This window comes from Heterocephalus glaber, unplaced genomic scaffold, assembly GCF_053883595.1.
Source record: "Heterocephalus glaber isolate CG9 unplaced genomic scaffold, H.glaber_assembly_v1.0 deba00001444, whole genome shotgun sequence".
Classification (NCBI taxonomy): Eukaryota; Metazoa; Chordata; class Mammalia; order Rodentia; family Bathyergidae; genus Heterocephalus; species Heterocephalus glaber.
The window spans coordinates 25,209,685-25,226,843 of record NW_028258297.1 but is presented as its reverse complement, the minus strand read 5'-3'; the positions used below and the strand labels follow the sequence as shown (position 1 = coordinate 25,226,843).

Below are 17,159 nucleotides of genomic sequence, written 5' to 3'. Positions count from 1 at the left end.
TTGGGAGGTCTGATCTTTTAAAGTTCTTTATAGATTCGAGATAGTAGACCTTTATCTGAGGAACGGCAGGTGAAGATTTTTTCCCACATTGTGGGTTATCTCTTCACACTGCTGGTGGTTTCTCTTGCTGTGCAGAAGCTTTTTAATAAGAAGAGATCCCACTTGTTGATTGTTTGTGCTAGTTCACGGGCAACTGAGGTTTTGTTCATAAAATTATTTTCCTACACCAATGTCTTCAAGAGCTCTACCCAACCTCTGTTCCAGATGGTTCATCATTTCTATTTTAATATTTAGATCCTTAATCCATTTTGATTTTTGTTTAGTGCATAATGAGAGATATAGGTCTAGTTTTAATCTTTAGCAAGTTGAAACCCAATTTTTCCAGCATCATTTATGAAAGAGGCTATCTTTCCTCCAGTGAGGGTGTTTGGCTCCCTTATCAAAGATGAGATGGCTGAGTGGGTCTGGAGTTGTTTCTGCATCTTCTAATCTGTTCCACTGGTCCTCAGGTCTGTTACTTTGTCAGTACCGTGCTATTTTTATCACAGTAGCTTTGTAGTAGAGTTGCAGGTTGGGGATTGTGATACCCCCTGCCATGTGTCTGTTACCTAGAATTGCTTTTGCTATTCTAGGTCTCTTCTTGTTCCAAATGAATTTTTGGATTGTTTTCTCAAGGTCCGTGAAGTATGCTGCTGGGATTTCAATTGGGATTGCACTGAATCTATATAACAGTTTAGAAAGTATAGCCATTTTCATTATGTTGGTCCTTCCTACCCAGGAGCAGGGGATGTCTTTCCGTTTTCTGATATCATCTTTAATCTCTCTTTTCAGAGTGCCATAGTTTTCAGAGAAGAGGTCTTTGATTTCTTTTGTTGGGTTGATTCCTAGGTATTTCAGTTTTTTGGGTGCTATTGTGAAAGGAATTATTTGTCCTATTTCTCTCTCAGTGAGTCTGTTGTTCATGTAGAGGAAAGCTATTGATTTTTGTGTGTTGACCTTGTATCCAGCTACTCTACTGAATTTGGTTATTAAGTCTAGAAGACTTTTGGTGGCATTCTTGGGGTCTTCTATATAGAGTACCATTTCATCTGAAAATAATGAAAATTTGACTTCTTCATTTCCTATCTTTATTCCTTTTATTGCTTTCTCTTATCTAATTGCCATGACTAATGTTTCCCAAACTATATTGAACAGAAGTGGTGATAGTGGGCATCCTTGTCTTGTTCCTATTTTTAGTATTGAGGATTTCAGTGTTTGACCATTTAGCATGATATTGGCTGTTGGTTTTTCATAGATGGCTTTTATCAGTTTGAGATAGAGACCATCTATTCCAATTTTTTGTAGGGTTTTTATCATAAATGCATGTTGGATTTTGTCAAATGCTTTTTCTTCATCTATGGAAATAATCATATTGTTTTTGACCTTGGCTCTCTTGATACAGTGTATTACATTTATTGATTTGCATATGTTGAAACATCCCTGCATCCCTGGGATGAATCTCATTTGGTCAGGGTGTATGATCCTCTTGATGATCTTCTGCATTCTATTTGCCAGTATCTTATTAAGGATTTTTGCATCTATGTTCATTAGTGAGATTGGCCTATAGTTCTCTTTTTCGGTTGGGTCCTTCTCTGCTTTGGGGATCAAGGTGATGCTTGCTTCCAGGAATGAATTTGGGAGTGTTGCTTCCCTTTCAATTTCATTGAAAAGTTTAAACAATAGTGGCAGTAGTTCCTTTCTAAATGTCTTGTAGAATTCAGCAGTGAAGCCATCAGAATGTAGGCTTTTCTTAGTTGGTAAGTTTTAATGACATTTTCAATTTCATTGGTTGATATTGGGTTGTTCAGAATTTTTAGGTCTTCTTCGTTCAACCTTGGTAATTCATATGTATCTAGGGATCTGTCCATTTCTTCTGTGTTGTCCATCTTATTGGCACATAGGTTCTGGAAGTAGGTATTGATGATCCTCTGGATTTCTGCTGGGTCTGTTGTAGTTTCACACTTTTCATTCCTAATTGCATGGATTTGGGCCTTTTCTTTCCTTTTTCTGATAAGGTTGGCTAAGGGTTTGTCAATTTTGTTGATTCTTTAGAAAACCAACTCTTGGCTTCATTAATTTTTTGTATCGTTCTCTTAGTCTCCATTGAATTGATTTCTGCTCTGATCTTTATAATTTCCTCCCTTGTATGAACTTTGGGTTTGTCCTGCTCTTCTTTTTCTAGAAGCTTGAGGTTCAGTATCAGGTTGTTTAATTGGGCTTGTTCTGTTTTCCTAATATTCACTGCTATGAATTTCCTTCATAAGACTGCTTTCATTGTGTCCCATAGATTCTGATATGTTGTATTGTCATTGTCATTTAATTGAAGGAACTCTCTGATTTCTTCTTTAATTTCCTCTGTGACCCATTGAGTATTCAGAAGTGTGTTGTTCAATTTCCATGTGTTTATGAAATTTTTTGAGTTTCTTTTGCTATGGATCTCCAATTTCATCGCATTATGGTCTGATAATATACAGGGGAATAACTCCAATTCCTTTGCACTTATTTAAACATGTTCTATGAGTGAGTATGTGGCCTATTTTGGAGAACAACCCGTGTGCAGCTGAAAAGAATATGCATTCTGATTTTGTGGGGTGGAACACTCCGTAAACATCTATTAAGTTCATTTGTTCAAGAGTTTGATTGAGTTCTATTATTTCATTCCTTATTTTTTGTCTAGTTGATCTATCCATTTGTGACAGTGGGGTGTTGAGGTCCCCCACCACTATTGTACTAGTGCATATATGACTTTTCATGTCCGTTAGTATTTGTTTTATATAGTTGGGTGCACTAGTGTTTGGTGCATAGATATTTATGATTGTCATCTCTTCCTGTTGGATTGTTCCATTTACAAGGATGTAGTGTCCTTCTTTGTCTCTCTTAATCAGTGTTGGTTTGAAATCTACTTGATCTGCCAAGAGGATAGCTACTCCTGCTTTTTTTCAGGTTCCCATCTCATGGAGTATTGTTTTCCACCCTTTAACTTTCAGTCTATCAGTTTCCTTTTGAATTAAGTGTGTTTCTTGTATGCAGCGTATTGTTGGATCTTGCTTCTTGACCCATTCTGCCAGTCTATTTCTTTTGATTGGTGAATTGAGACTATTTACATTGATGGTTATAACTGATATGTATTGACTTATCATTTCCATGACTTTTTCTTTTTGTTGGATTCTCCCCTTTTACATTTAATTTCTTGTTGCACCCGATGGGTTCATTCTGCTTTGCTCCCTGGGGTTGTGATCCTCATTGTCTGTTCCTAGGATATTGTCTAAAATTTTTTGGAGTGCTGGATTGGTATTCATGAAGTTCCTTAGGTACTCTTTGTCATGAAAGTATCTTATTTCTCCATCCATTTTGAAAGATAGTTTTGCAGGGTACATCAATCTGGGTTGGAGGTTTTTTTCCTTTAGGGCTTGGAATACGTCACTTCAAGCTCTTCTTGCCTTGATGGATTTTGTTAAGAAGTCTGCTGTGATTCTGATGGCCTTTCTTTTGTATGTGATTTATTTCTTTTCTCTAACTGCTTGTAGAACTTTGTTCTTCTGTTGGGTTTCTGGAATCATAACAATTATATGCCAATGTGTAGATTTTTTTTTGATCAAGGCTATTTGGGGTCCTATATGCCTCACTTATCTGTATGTCAAGCTCTTTTCCCCTGCTTGGGAAGTTTTCTCCCATTAATTCTGTGAACAGTATTTTTGGGTTTTTTCGGTTTTTGGGGGGTACTGAGGATCAAACTTTGGTCCTTGAGCTTGTGCAGCAGGCAGCAAAACCACTGAGCTAAATCCCCGGCCCTGTGAATAGTTTTTTTATGTCATCTGCACTCTCTCCTGTTTCTTTGTTGACTCCAATCAGTCTTATGTTATTCTTCTTTGCATCATCTAGCAGCTGCTGGATTGATTTCTCATGGTCCCTTGCAATTTTGAAGCAATTTTTCTTTTCCTGGTCACTAATTGCAATCTTATCTTCTATATCTGAAATTCTGTCCTCACATTGGCTCATTCTGCTGTGTAGACTTTCAGTGGAGTTTTTGATCTCCTGGAAATCTATTTGCATCTGCTTTACGGATTCCATTTGTTTCCTATGTTGGGATTCCATCATGTTCCTCAGCTCCTGTCTAGATTTATTAATCATGTCTTGCACTACTAGCACAATCACTACTGAGAAATTATTTCTGAGTTCATTTTTTCCAGATCCTCTTTTGTTGCCAGTTCAGGGAGTCCAGGTGGTTGAGTATCAGAGTGTTCCATCTCATTTCCCTTTGGGGTTGCTGTAGGTGATCTGAAAGTTTGGTTTTGAGACTTGTTTACGTGTCTTCTCATTTTGATGGGGAAGGGAGCGGGTGCTGTTGGCACCCGTGTGGCTCACCTCCTCTGAGCTGGGAACCGTGCAGCGGCAGCCTGGAAGCCCCTACCTCTGGGCTGGGAGCGGTGGAGCAGCGGCCGGCTTTCATGCTATCTTGTCATGTGGGACCATTCTGTGATAGTGTAAGTTTATGTGTAATTGTAAGTTATGTGAATGTTATATGTAATACAATTTAGGGAAGAATTACATTGTTATTATTAGAAAAATTTTTATATTGAACAGATAAGGTGAAATTATATTGAGTACTCATAGATTCAAAGAAGAAGGAGAAAGGAGAGGGGAGGGAGAGGGAAAGGAAGGTGAAAAGGGGACAGGGGTGTAGTTCCGTGGTAGTGTCACCTATCATGTGTGAGGCCGTTGGTTTGATCCTGAGCACCACAAAATAAATAAATAAAAATATCAACAGAAACAAAAAAAGAAGCAGCAGCCCTGCAGAGTGCTTCATATGGTGAGGGACTCATACCTTCTCCCAAAACCTGAGTAGACCCTTCAGGCCCAGTCAACCCATCAGATGGCCGTGCCGTGGCTATTATCTTCACAGCTAGCTCCATCATCAGTGATTCCAAGACACTGAGGCTGCCCCTGAATTTCCAAAACTGTGAGATATTAAGTACTTATTTTGTTTAAGCCACTACATCTTGGAGGTTTTTTGTTTTGGGGTTGTTTTTTTTTTGATACCAGAGATTGAACTCAGGACCTTGTACTTGGGGAGGCAGGCGGCGGAACCACTGAGCTAAATCCCCAGCCCCTCTTGCAGGTAGTTTGTACACAGTAATAGGTAACTAATAAAAGTCGGGAGCAAAAAAAAAAGGAAGACAGATCCTTCAGCCTAAGATGCAGATCTGCTGTCTGTAGAAAGAAGGAACACTCAAGTAGCTCATTGAACCACAGCATAATTCCAAGAGTGGATTTACCAGCTGGGCAAGGCATCCTTAAACCAAAATACCCATCGGAGAACTCAGCCTTGCCAGAATGGATCTTCCCTAGTACCACTGCTGAGCTCAGGCACTATCTGGGAATAACCCTTCGTTCAGCGGCTTTTTGCTTGTTTGGCAGCTGGCCTTGTGTATCCTAGGCAAGTGCTCTACCCTGAGCTGTGTCGCCAGCCCTTGGAGCAACCCTTGGGAAGTGTAGCCTTCCTGTGAACAGGGTGAAAGATTCAGGAGGCAGCAGTCAGTTATGCTCTCCATAGCAAGAAATCTGAGTGACACATTTCATAGCCACCATTGTAGGCCCAGGAGCAGCAACAGCCCAAGGACTATGAGCACAATTAGTGTCCAGAGTTGTACTACTAAACAACATTTTCCTGTCAAAGTAACCTGAGCTCCTCAGAGAAATACCTGATCCCACACTAGGGTGAGGAAAACCTTTACATTTAAAAATAAACAAGTAAGTACAAGTATTTAGGCTATTTGGAAGATAAACAGGTTGTAAGTACAAGGTTTTACAATTTAAATCCAGAGAAGAGTCGGGAATGCCTCATTGTGACAGAGTGAAAAAGAGCTCAAGGAATGATGGGAACACGTCGAAAGGACGCATAAGCCAGCAGAAGGAACTTCCACTGGTGAACTCAGGAACAAATTCAGGGTCAAAATTAAACATGGCAGCAACGGATTAGCACTTATGGAATAAAATTGGAATTATGAGTCTAAGTAAATTAATATATCACAAATTGTAGGAGGGATGTGATATTTATATGAATTTCAAGTGAAAAAAGAACATGTTTATAATGGAGCATGTTTATAATCTGGCAGATATCACCCTAATCAAATGAATAGAAGCGGACGCCACTAGTGGTGAGGCAAAATGAATATATGTCCTGGCTGATATATGAGAAGAAAGCAGTCTCATCTTCATAATCCCTACTTAGTATAACCTTAGCATAACTATTCATTGGCAAACACCCATAAAGCACAAATTAAGGGACCAGCTACAAAATAACTGGCCTGTTTTCTTCAAGAGTAGCAAGGTCATAAAAGCCAAGGAATGCAGGGCTGGGGATTTCGCTCAGTGGTTCTGCCGCCTGCCTCACAAGCTGAAGGATCCAAGTTCGATCCCCGGTGCTGGAAAAAAAAAAAAAAAAAAAGCCAAGGAACGACTGGGGAATGGTACCAGGCTGAAGAGGGTGGAATAGACATGACAATTCAATGCAGCGTATGACTGAGAACAGGATCTTGTTGCTAGAAAACATTCTATTGAGACACTTGACAAAGCTTGACTGGAGCCTGAGAATTAGATGGCCATCATGCGTTGGTGTTATTTTCTTATTTTGCTGGTTCTGTTATGATTATGTAGGAGAAAGCCCTTCTTTGTAGGAAATAATACTAAAAATATTTGGGGAGTTATGGAGCATCTAGTCCTTATCCTTGAGTGATTGAGAACAGAAAGCTCTTTATACTAAACTTCACTTAAAAAAACTTTGTTTTGAAATAAAAAATAAATAAAAGCACTTATGTTATTTGAAAGATAAACATGTTATAAGTATAAAGTTTTATCACTTAAATCCAGAGAACTCTTTAACATTTTTTAACTTGGTGAGTAACTGCCCTGTTTCTTTTCTCCCCATCTAAGATTGCTGCAATTCATTCACAAGACTGACTGGAACCTCAACATTTAAATATCTAATCTCTTTTTTCATCTTTGGCACCAATGAACTGGATTTCCCCACTTGCATGAGTCACCTGATAGCAAATTTCCCAGCTTAAATAGTTTTAAAGTTGCACTGTTAGTAAAACAACATTGTGAACTGTGCCTCAGATTCAAGGTTTTATTGTAACAATGTGTCCTTTCTCGACATATACATTTTTCTTTCGTGCTATAAAGTTTTTCTTTTTTCCAAGTTTTATTTTTTTATTCATACATGTTTGCAATAAAACATCACATTCCTCATGTGGCGTTGGTACACGTACATAACATATCTTAATTTTTTTTCCACCCCTTCCCTCCTCCCCCTACCCTCTCATCTCTTGGTCCTTTTCCCTTTTGCAAAAGATCTGTCTTCTTGTTGCTGTAAAAAGTTTATCTGATGTTGAAGTTTTCATGTAGTTATGCCTTGGCAAAGCTTTCTCTGCTTTTCACCCCCAGAAAAATCACACAGCTTGATGTGTTTTTAGCCTTAGTCTGAATTGTAAAACACTGAATTCTTTCAGTTTTCCCACCAAGTGAAATGAAAGCATGTGCCATTGCTTTTTAGAAGCATGTGTCTAGATAAATAAAACATGGTCCTACACACTGCTGCCCCATCCAGTAATCCCTCAGCCCTGCCTCATCCTAACCAATTCTGACAGGGAAGATGAAGAGGAATACTGCAGTCAGAGAAGGAAAATTTCTTCTTCCTTTTCCATTTTCAAAATCTATTCCACTCCGAAGCCTATGAACCCAATTTTTGCCATGGTGATAAAGAGAAAAAAAAATCCTATCAAAATGTAAGAATGTTTTAGTAGTTCTCCCCAGAAAAGTGATTCTCAGTGGTTGGGAAAGGGGTGAGAGGTCATTGTTGTTGATGTCGTTGTGGTTGTTGTTGGTGTTGTGTACTAAGGATTAAACTCAGGGCCTTTGCAGTCAGTTACATCCCTAGTCCTTTTTCACTTTTTATTTTTTATTTTTATTTATTTAATTATTTATCTTTTTTGGTACCAGGGATCAAACTCAAGACCTTGCACTTTTGAGGCAGGCACAGTGCCACTGAGCTCAATCCCCAACCCTTCACTCTTTATTTTGAAACAAGGTCTCCCTGAATTGCTAAATTACCCAGACTGGGCTCAAATGTGTAATCCTCCTGCCTCAGCCTTCCAGAGTGCCAAGATTACAGGTGTGTGCTACCATGCCTGGTTAGTGGGAACTTTATACACATACACACACACACACACACACACACACACACACACACCATCTTGATATTTGGCAATGTCCAGAGACATTTTTAATTGTCAAAATCAGGCAGTAGGAGGTGATGCTGGCAACTTGTGGGTAGAAGGCATGGATGTGGCTAACCATCTGACAACATACTGAATACACCCATCCCCACAACCAGGATTTCTTAATGCCAAGATGAAGAAACCCTGAGCAAGATGGATACAGAGAAGAAGACATGGAAGGAAAAACCAGACCCCAGGAAACACAAACTCAAAGCATAATTTTTTTCAAGTTAATAAACCACAAATTCCACACAGATTTACAAAGATACAGGTTTTTCAGGATCACTTTTCCTATTTTGTGACCATGTAAGATGTGACTTTTAAATCCATTTGAGTTTTTGCTTTTGCTTTTGTTCTGTTTTTTACATTCTGGGGCTGGAACCCAGGGCCTGGAATGTGCTAGGCAAGTCCTGCACTCACCCCTGGAGATTTTTTTTTTCTTTCTTTTTTTCTTTCTTGTAATAGTACTAGGGTTGAACCCAGAGCTTTTGCATTGAGCTACATCCCCAGCCCACTTTTAATTTTTTATTACTTGAGACAGAGTCTCAATTGCTAAGTTACCCCAGCTGGGCTCAAACTTGGAATCTTCCTTCCTGCCTCAGCTTCCCAGAATGCTAGGATTCCAGGCATATGCACCACATCCAGCTCCTTGAAAAAAAAAATGTATATATCAATTCATTCATCAGGCATTTCTTGAGCACATATTGTGTGTCAATGCCAAGGACACAGAGATGATTAAACCTATCTCTTCCCTGAAGGAGCTAAGGGTTTTCAGAGGTAGAAATATACATAAATGAAGAGTTATAATACACAGGTCAAAAAGTAAAAGTGACCTAGGCCTGGTGCCTCAGGCCTGTAATCCCAGCACTCTGGGAAACTGAGGCAGGAAGATGACAAGTTTAAGCCCAGCTCAAACAACCTAGTGATTTAGTAACACCCTCCCTTAAAATTAAAAATAAAAACCAATAAATGGGCAGGGAGTATAGACCAGTGCAAAGGCCCCTGCCCCCCAGTACTGTGAACAACAACAACAACTGGTTTAACTCCTGGTATGACAAACAACAACAAAACAAAGAAGGGGAAGGACAGGAAAGAGACTTATTATGAAAGTTCTCTATGCCAATCACTTCTGCTTATCTCTAGTAATGCTCATATCAGCTCTCTCCAAGGAGTACTATTCCCATTTTACAAAAGAAGACATTACGAGATTAATAGCAAAACCCTATGAGTATGTATTAGGCACTATTCTCAGTGGTTTTACACACACACGTATTCACAAACATACTTTGAAGTGGACATGAATACCATCATCCTCATTTTACTTATGTGGGTGCTGAGGTAAATTATCTAAGGTCCTACCGCCGGGCCAACTGGCCCCAGAATCTATGCTCTTTACAGTTCACACTAATGCCTCTCTGTGACTCTCCCAAAGAAGAAAATGGCAAATCTGGGCTTAAATGCTAGAGTATAATCAGAAACCCAGTGCTCTGGCCTAATATACAATATTGCATACTCTTCTCTCTCCTAGAACAGAGCCCAAGGTGCTGCTGGATTACAGATGTCTGACCTTGCCTGAGGAAACCAAAGCAGGCTTCGTGTAGGAAGTAGCATCTGAGCTCAATATTTGAAATCTAAGGAGGTGTACACCAGGAGAGTCAGGGAAAGGAACCATCCCACCATGCTGAGCAGTTCATTGTGGTTGGAATCTAAGCTGTACCAAGAGAAAGCACTAATGAGATCCTAGAGAAGTAAGTAGGAGCCACATCAAGAAGTATGGCCCGGGATTTAGCTCAGTGGCACCGCACCTGCCTCAAAAGCACAAGGTCCTATGAGTGACGGCTTCTCATCATGGTGGAGCCCAGAGATAAGGCACTTCAGGACTACCGCAAGAAGCTGCTGGAGCACAAGGAGACCGACGGCCGTCTGAAGGAGTTAAGGGAACAATTAAAAGAACTTATCAAGCAGTATGAAAAGTCTGAAAATGATCTGAAGGCCCTACAAAGTGTTGGGCAGATTGTGGGTGAAATGCTTAAACAATTAACTGAAGAAAATTTCATTGTTAAAGCTACAAATGGACCAAGATATATTGTGGATTGTCGTCGACAGCTTGACAAAAAGTAAGCTAAAGCCAGGAACAAGAGTTGCTTTAGATATGACTACACTCACTATCATGAGATATTTGCCAAGAGAGGTGGATCCATTGGTTTACAACATGTCTCATGAGGACCCTGGGAAGGTTTCTTATTCTGAGATTGGAGGGCTATCAGAACAGATTCGGGAATTAAGAGAGGTTATAGAATTACCTCCCACAAACCCAGAATTGTTCCAGCGAGTAGGAATAATACCTCCAAAAGGCTGTAATATGGACCACCAGGCACAGGAAAAACACTCTTGGCACAAGCTGTTGCTAGCCAGCTGGACTGCAATTTCTTAAAGGTTGTATCTAGTTCTATTGTAGACAAGTACATTGGTGAAAGTGCTCGTTTGATTAGAGAAATGTTTAATTCTGCAAGGGACCATCAGCCGTGCATCATTTTTATGGATGAAATAGATGCTATTGGTGGTCGTCGGTTTTCTGAGGGTACTTCAGCTGACAGAGAGATTCAGAGAACTTTAATGGAGTTACTGAATCAGATGGATGGATTTGATACTCTGCATAGAGTTAAAATGATCATGGCTACAAACAGACCAGATACACTGGATCCTGCATTGCTACATCCAGGAAGATTAGATAGAAAAATACATATTGATTTACCAAATGAACAAGCAAGATTAGATATATTGAACATCCATGCAGGTCCCATTACAAAGCACCGTGAAATAGATTCTGAAGCAGTTGTGAAACTTTCAGATGGCTTTAATGGAGCAGACCTGAGAAATGTTTGCACTGCACAGGTATGTTTGCAATTCGTGCTGATCATGATTTCGTGGTTCAGGAAGACTTCATGAAAGCAGTCAGAAAAGTTGCTGATTCTAAGAAGCTAGAGTCAAAATTGGACTATAAACCTGTGTAAGTTACTCTAAGGTTTTTGATGGCTGCATGACAGATACTGACTTAATGTAAAAATAAAGTTAAGGAAAATAAAGTGTGTATTGGCAGTGAACTCCTTAAAAGTGTATAAATAAAATGTATGTGAATAACATAAAAACTAGTATGTAATTCAACTTTTAAAATTGGTGCGAAAAAATTTGTATGTTAATGTTGCATTTATTGCAGCAGAAGTTATAAGAGTATTAAAGCTTTTCATATTTGGAGTGTGAGCATTTTGTAAAACATTAAAAATGGTTTGAAAGGGTAAAAAAAAACCCGCAAGGTCCTGAGTTTGATCTCCGGTACCCCCTGCCCCCCCAAAAAGAAGCATGGGCTTTGTTCTCTAGGCAAAAAAGATGTGAAAGGACCATAAGCAGGGCATGATGTAACTTGATTATCAACAATTGTAACTGTACTTTGGGGTCTAGATTTTTCTGTCCCCCCGCTCCCTCTTTTTTATTTTTTTGAGACAGTACCTTGCTATGCTGCCCAGGCTGGCTCAAGCAAAGCTCCTGCCTCAGCCTGCCTGAGAAGCTGGGACCATGGGTGCATGACAATGTACAGTGGTACCTTGGTTCACGAACTTAATTTGTTCTACGATTTTGAAAAGATGGCCACATTTGCATCTGTGTGGGAAAGGTGGCTGCTGTGTGTTTGTCACTCAATGCTGAGTTTACAAACAACAACAAAATTTTACCAAACGCTTCTGTTTGCAAACCAAATTGTTTGTATACAAAAGTGTTCATGAATGGAGGTGCCACTGTACCTAGCTTTGTTATAATTCCTAACTTAACCTGGTTTACGTTTTATGGTGTGGGAGGAGAAAGGGGAGACTCTGGATTGCCTCTTCCCTGGCAATCCTCCCAAACATCTCTCCACCCAGTTCAAGCCAGCTGGCATCCAGGAGTTACATGCAGTCCTGTTGAAAACCAGGAAGCAATTACAACCAAGACTGAACTTTCTAGCTTGATGTGGTTGGACATTTTGAGTGTGACAGTGGGCCCATTAGTAATACTTATACAGTGCTTTATGGTCTACCAAGCTTTCCCATGCACTCTACTGTTTGATCATCAAAACAAGCCAGGGAAGTAGGTATTATCCCATGTCATAGATGTGAGAGCCGAAGCGTACAGAGCTGTGTAAGTGAAAGGGATGAAGACTAGACTCCAGACTTCAAGTCTCATTCTTGCCACTGCCTTTCTGCCCTGCCATCTCCCTCTTTAACAACATTTATTTATGTCTTTATTTTCCACAGGCATGGACAGCAAAAGCCAGGAGACTTGATTTTGGCTTGTATAGCTCCTGCCTCCTTTGGTCTCTATGCTTGATAATGCAGCTTGGTGACGTTTTTTCCAAATATGCCCTCTCTCCTTCCATGACTCTAAACTTCTGATGGATCAAGAATGTGATTGTTGGGTCGGGCATGGTGGCACATACCTGTAATCCCAGCACTCAGGAGGCTGAGGCAGGAGGACTGCCGTGAGTTCGAGGCCAGCCTGGGCTACATAGTGAGTTCAAGGCCAGCCTGAACTACATAGTGAGACTCTGTCTCAACAAACAAACAAACAAACAAATAAATCTGATTCTTTTCATGGCATATATGATCCTCTACATCATGACTTCTAACCTAGTGGGACCAACTATACTTGTTTGCCCAGAACTGCCAGACAGGGACTTTTGACGCTAAACCTGGGAGAATTGTGGACAAAGCAGGATAGTTGATTACTCTTCATCTTCCTCTCCAGCTGCTAATCTGAAATGCTGAAACTCCTACTTCTGAGCATCTATGTGACCTAGCAACTGCTGTCCTGTCTCAACCTCCCTGTCTTTGTTTATGCTCTTCCTTGGTTGGAAGCACATAACTCTGCCTTCTTTTTCTCTGCTGCTACCTACTTGTTCTTCAAAACTATGTTTCAAAGAGTAGGTAGTGATTTCTCCAGGAGACCTTCCTTGACTTAAGTGTCCTTTGTTTTGTGTTCCTTTCACTGGACAGGGTCTGAAAAGGTTCCTAAAGCTGAGATAAGGAACCTGATCCACACTGCCCATAGAATAAGTTCTCAGGATTGTTGACTCCTATCACAGAAAAACAGTTTTCAGGACTAGCTAGTAAGAGGCATGGGAAGGATTTTATTAGGCAGAAATTAAAAGGTACACACTCAAAGAAACAGTGTACAAGCCCTCAAGAGAGAAAGAGGTGTTTATTTTCTGGAACTGGGGTCATTTATTCTTCACTTGAGGAGATGGAAATCCTGGGAAGAGGTCACCTGGCCCCAAAAGGTTACTAGCCTATTCTACGAGCATGGGCCCAGTTTTTTGTGGGTTTTAAAAAAATATATATGGGTAATTTAAACATTCTTTGGATTCTCTCAACCCTATCTTAAGATCAGGTTCCTGTTCCCTACTTTCTCAATCGAGCCAATTTAAGAACTATCAGTATTCCTGAGGAATTTTGGATGTGATTGATCTGGAAAGAAAGAACCTAAATTTAACCAAGGGAATGTAGATATGGATCACCATGGGTAAATTTGACTGGGCCCCAGAAGTTGCAGTCTTCTTAGTACAATTTTTAGTTATGATTTCCTTGTCTCCTTTCTACCTATCTTTTATTTCTTCTAGTCTACCTTATCCCCTACCCCCAGGTTTTGGTTCCTTAGTCTTAAGAAGCTGCAGAAGGCCCAAAAGTCCATCTTTTTATGACTGCTTTAGGCTGAGGAAGGCCATTGATCTTGCCTAGCCAGGGATCAAAACTATTACCTTGATTGATCTAAAGGAAATAAAGAAAGATGCTTTTTATTGTTTGATGAACAATCAACTTTTGATAGTCTGGAAAAGAAGACAAGGACATTAGTAAGTCATTGATGATTACACTTCATCTTATAATCTTATTAAATAAGCCACGGCCAGAAATTAAAAGTAGAATATTGATGAACAGTGGCTTCAGGACAAGAAAACAGTAGAAGACAATCACATTTGACATGTCTTTTATCTTTAATATTAACCTCTACTTATTTTGAGCTGTTTACCCAAATATAATGAGTGGAGTTTAAGAGCATAGAGACTCCTACCTGTTTTGTCAATAAGAAATTTAATGTCAACTTATTTTAATTATAACAATGGTAAATTAATACACTAAATAGAGACATTGACTTTTTATCATTGGACCATTAATATTTTTACTATAATGCTGTATTTTGTAGACCTGAAGACCTTTTGTAGCAGTTGGCTCTAGATAATATAAACACATAAAATCTGAAGTAGATAGCACAGAAAGCTTATACCACAAAATCAATAATGATTAGTAGCTAGAATATTTATATTGGCATTTTTATTTTATAGACACCCATATATAAGAAGCTAAATCTTTATCTGAGAGGTACCTAAAAATACGCTCGAATAACACAATAGGAATACACTAAGGGTCTGAAGGACACATTTTTGGAAGGGCTAGTGAGAATATAAACTAAAAGTGACATTTTGGAGATAGATTTTGAGTTACTCATAATTATTTAAGATACACCACACACCGTTCATATCTCTCTGGTACACTTTTGGAAAGAGGCAGAGAAAGATAAAAAAAGGAAAAAGAAAAGATAGGATCCTATTTAGTTCCCAAGGTCAGACTACCTAAGCAGTTTGCCACAATTTTCCCAGGGTCAGGCTAAAACTCAACTCATTTTCCTCAGCGTCATGTTGCACGTACAGCCTGCCCCACCTTCTGTCATGACTAGTGTAGGTGTCCCTGCCAGTCAAACAGAAATCTTTCCTGAGACAGGCAATGTTTGCCAATCTATTTGCATCAATAGATCAGAAAGTCAGAAAAAAAGGAAGCCATGAACAACAGTGGGATTTACTCAAAAAAATCACCCCAAAGATATTTATATGTAGGGACCTGTAACATATGCAAGGGTAACACATGCAACTCAGAGGGTGTAAAAAATCTGGAGATGTTACTTAGCAACTGCAAATCACATACCATTTTTAATAAGGGAGATAAACTTGAGGCTAAAATTAGCATAACAATATCAGAAGAAAATAAAATGGAGGGAAGAAGCAATCTAGCAATAAAAAAAGTGACCCTGGCTGGGGATTTAGCTCAGTGGCACCACGCCTGCCTCACAAGCTCAAGGTCCTGAGTGAGCAAATTTCAGTTCATCTGACCCAGGAAAGGGTGTATTGACCTGAAGGAGTACCTGATGAGGCTGCTACATGTGACAAAACTTTTAGAGACTGAGAGCCCAAACTGCAACCCAAAACATACCCCAAAACCTACTTATTTATCACAAAGTGCCAACATGGCAATTAAACTGGAATGGTCAGCTGCTAGGGTGACTTGGCTTGAGTACTGACAGAGAGTACTGACAGACACGTGCCCACTGTGGCACGTGTGCCTCCGCTGTCTTAGAGGATACCTCTCAACACCTCCTTCCATTTTTGGTTAGAGGGAGCTAGTGCCTCTTGTCTTTGGTGCTTCTAATGTAAGCACTCATTTTCTAGGGACTTGGGAGCCTCTAACTGCTGAAAAAGAAAAACCTACAGCTGCAGAGGTTTTGGGACAAGGAGAGAGAAAAACAAAGAAAAAAAAAGAAATAAGTTCCACTTCAGAAAGCAAGGGGTTGGGGAAAATGGGGAAGAAAAAAATGAAATGAAAAGCCAAAGTCATGGTCCAGGTGTCTCTTTGACATCCTACCTACAGCTGGCTCACCAAGAGAAGATGCCACCAGACAGAGTCTGAGGAGTTCCTGAGGTGATGAGGAACCTGACCCACCCTACCTGTAGAATTAACTACAGGTTCACTAACTCCGTCACAGAAAAAGAATTTTTGGACTACTGTAGTTAGTAAGAGGCACAAGAAGGATTTTATTAGGTACACTTGCAAAGAAATGGAATGTGGACCCTCAAGAGAGAGGAAGAGGAGCTTACTTTCTGGAACTGTGATCATTTATGTTTCCCTTGGGAGGGTGGAAACTCTGGGAAAAGGTGGCCCACCCCCAGAAGGGTACTAGTCCATTTTACAGGTATGAGCTCAGGTGTTTTTCTTTTAAGATAAGTAATTTAATGCCACCTGCCTCAGAAGTGCAAGCTCCTGAGTTCAATCCCTGTTACCAAAAAAAAAAAAAAGATAATTAATTTAAATATTCTTTGGATTCTCTCAACCTGTTCCCTTATCTTAGCATCAGGTTCCTGTTCTTTGCTTTCTCAATCAAGCTGATCTATGGACATTTATTATTCCTGAGGAATTTTGGTTGTAATGGGTCTGGAAGGAAAGGAACCTAAGTTTAACCAAGGGAATGATGATAGTGATCGGCTTAGGTAACTTTGGGCCCCAGAAGTTGCCTAACTTCTATACTAGAAGTATAAATTAAAGTATAATTTTTAGATATGATTTCCTTGTCTCTTTTTACATTTTTTCTACCTACCTCATGTCATACAGACCTTTGTCCTAGCATGGAACTTCATTGCATTTAAATCATTTTTTGCTGTATTATGAACTGAATGTGCTCTGTAAAATTTTTATGTTGAGATACTAACACACAATGTGCTGGCATTGGGAGGCGATTAGGTCATTAAAAGCAGAGTCCTTATGAATGGAATTAGTAACCTTATAAGAAGAGACATGAGAGAGATGGTTTTTCTGTCCACTATATGAGGATATACCAAAATGGCCATCTCCAAATCAGATACCAGATCTTCTGGTTCCTTGATCTTGGCCTTCCCAGCCTCCAGAACCCTGAAAATACATGTTGGTGGCTCAATCGATGATAATAGCACTCCAATAGCTCAATCGATGATAATAGCAGTCCAAACTAAGA

At 39.7% G+C, this 17,159-nt stretch overlaps 1 pseudogene; it reads left to right on the top strand.

The window, feature by feature from the left end:
* Positions 1 to 10,116: 10,116 nt before the first annotated feature.
* Positions 10,117 to 11,347, top strand: LOC101703346 (26S proteasome regulatory subunit 10B pseudogene; annotated as a pseudogene).
* Positions 11,348 to 17,159: the final 5,812 nt, after the last annotated feature.